Consider the following 2,581-nt stretch of genomic DNA (forward strand, 5'->3'; position numbering starts at 1 on the left):
TCCCCTCCGCCTACAAAAATGATGATATTTCAGCTCTACTTTAGGGAGGGAATAATTTGCACAGCCTTTTTTCTTCACACATCTGTACTGTAAAACTGAAAAAACGTGGCAATAGGAACATGTCAAACTTGCAAAAAAAATCACTTGAGGTAAGAAACAGCAATACAGCATAACAGCAATTCAAACCAAAGACAAAGTTCCCAGAAAGTTAAAGAAAATTAAATTCTAGTTAAAAATCTTAACATTTTACCCAAATAGGAAGCTAATAAACAACCTGGATGTCCTTAAAGATGACCAAGGACAGAGTAGTAGAGGACATGGTATACAGGGACAGGTCTAAGATTTCCTAAAAGGATTGAATGTAATCTTTGCTAGACGATTAAAGCTGTATTAGAACTTTAAATAATTGGAAAAAATACCCTGAAAAGCTTATTGCATTTTCCTTTTTTCTTTCGGGTACACACGATGCTTTGCTTATTCCCTGGCCAATTGTTCAATAAAAAGTTTTTATTAATTTAGCATGTGTTGGCTAAGAAAGGAAGCACTACTGCATTAAATAATAACTAATGATACCAGACAACAGGCAGATGAATCCAACCATGTGAAAATTATGTGGTGTTTCAGGTTCTCTGGGTGTGTGTGCGCCACTCGCATTTATCTATTCACATGCTTCTCACCTTCCTTCAGTCCAAATCTTACTCAATATTACTACCTTTGTCATTTCATCCAGCCACCAAAGGAAACACTGTCAATATATCCATCATGCATGGTGTGGAGGAGAGTACTCTTGAACATTTAGCACTTGTATTTCCTGTAAAGATATAAAGGAAGCATAACATAATACCTCCTCGCCATTCCTGGCAAACATCAGGGTTTCTTCTCTTTACCTTCCCAGAAGGATCCAAGCACTTTTTAGAGTAAACCTTGCTGCTAAACCGCAAAACGTGCAATATTTAATCCCTTATCTTTGTGTCTTCTCTTCCCTTGCTAAACTACAATATAACAGGAACCCAGGTAGAAGAGTCACGTAATTCTGTTAGCGTGCCCGTGACGTGATTAACAGCACATTAAGCTCATCAGCCTCATCGTGACCTGTTGGACTGATGGGTAAGTCTAGACCTACAAGCACGTAGCTGTCTTTCCTGCGGCTTGGACGACAAACCTGGGAGTGAGAAGAAGGAGCCTTCTAGAACAGTTATCCTTCCTTCCTCCCCCGTACTGGAAGGCGCACAGAAATAGGAGCTGTCCGTGAAAAAGACAGCTAAAGAGAAGGCTAACTCCCATCCATCACTGGAGAGAAGTGGTGCGGGGCCCGGCGGAGAGCAGCGGGCACATACTCAACTAGTAACTGGCCCTCCCCAGTGTCGGTGCTCCCTGAGCAGCACTTGGCTGAGCAGCTACGGGCGCATTTCATCTCAGTGGTATTTTTGTGATCCTCTTAGATGAAATGTCCCGTTTAAAAGCAGTCAGTTTGGAAGTTGCCTTTTTTTCTTCCTACCAACAAAACCCAATTCTTCCTCACGCGTCACGTAGGGTTGCCTGAAAAACACATCTGATACCGGATTACCCTTGCTTTTTGGGGAAGCAAACCTTCAACCCAGGCCCGAGCTGAATCACACGCACACGCACGCACACGCACACAGGGCGGGCACTAACCTCATCGGGCTCCTCTGCCCAGCCCGGCTGCCAAACGCCACTGCCGGGCAGTAAAAAAGCTGGGAACCTTGTCAGCGGTACGTCTGTTTGTAAGTATGTTGTGTACAGTATGGATGGTGCAACTGTGGGTAGCTCTGCGACCAACGCGGTAAAAAGGAAAAGGAAAATGACTTTGAACACCAACGTATTTTTACCTTTTCAGACTAAGCTTTTATTTTGATATTACAAACCATTTTTTTTTTTTTTTTATTCACAAATCACGGTTGTGATATAAACACTAATTTCTAAAGACAGATATACACATTTTCTGGGTTTGTAGGGTGCTTTTTTAAATCTGTTTAGAAGTCACTATGTTCCACATATGGTAGTAATAATTTTTTCATAAGTCATATTATCAGTAGTTATTTATATAAGTGAAAACATTCCCAATATATATTGTAAAAAAATTTCAAATGCTTTTCTTACATAACTATTTCAGACATACAGTTTAAAATGACTACTAGGAGTACTGTAGGAGCTTTATAAACAAAATATTTTCTAACATGGGCTGCACCCTCAACCTTTCAAGATTATTTTAATAGACTAAAATGCCATATAATCATTTGGAGAGTGGGAGTTGTAAAGCCATCTCATGAAAATTAAAATTGCAAATAAATTCTGTTATTCCCCACATTAGACATTTTGTGTGTGCAATTCCAAAAAAGATGTATCATCCACACTTTGAATTGGAAGCCTAACATTTGGTAAACATTTTTCACGTTGCTTTTATTGTGGTGTTTAAATGAAATATACTTTTTTTTTTTTTTTTTTAAATAGGAGGCTTGTTTCATATATCTTATATAATAAATGTGGGGATTGAACTCTTAATAAATTTCAGTTCATTCCCTCACCAGTATAAATATATGTTACTGCCCCATTTTTCATT

At 39.0% G+C, this 2,581-nt stretch overlaps 1 protein-coding gene across 24 annotated transcripts in view; it reads right to left on the reverse strand.

Moving 5' to 3' along the window:
• Positions 1 to 1,843: 1,843 nt before the first annotated feature.
• Positions 1,844 to 2,581, reverse strand: part of RBFOX1 (RNA binding fox-1 homolog 1) — a 1,358,224-nt gene continuing 1,357,486 nt past the window's right edge. For all 24 annotated transcript variants that reach the window (XM_030002529.1, XM_030002523.1, XM_030002528.1 and 21 more), the window contains one exon: positions 1,844 to 2,581. This exon is cut by the window's right edge. The gene's annotated coding sequence lies outside the window, so the exon portion shown is untranslated.

The sequence above is a fragment of the Aquila chrysaetos genome, chromosome 25 (genome assembly GCF_900496995.4).
Source record: "Aquila chrysaetos chrysaetos chromosome 25, bAquChr1.4, whole genome shotgun sequence".
Lineage (NCBI taxonomy): Eukaryota > Metazoa > Chordata > Aves > Accipitriformes > Accipitridae > Aquila > Aquila chrysaetos.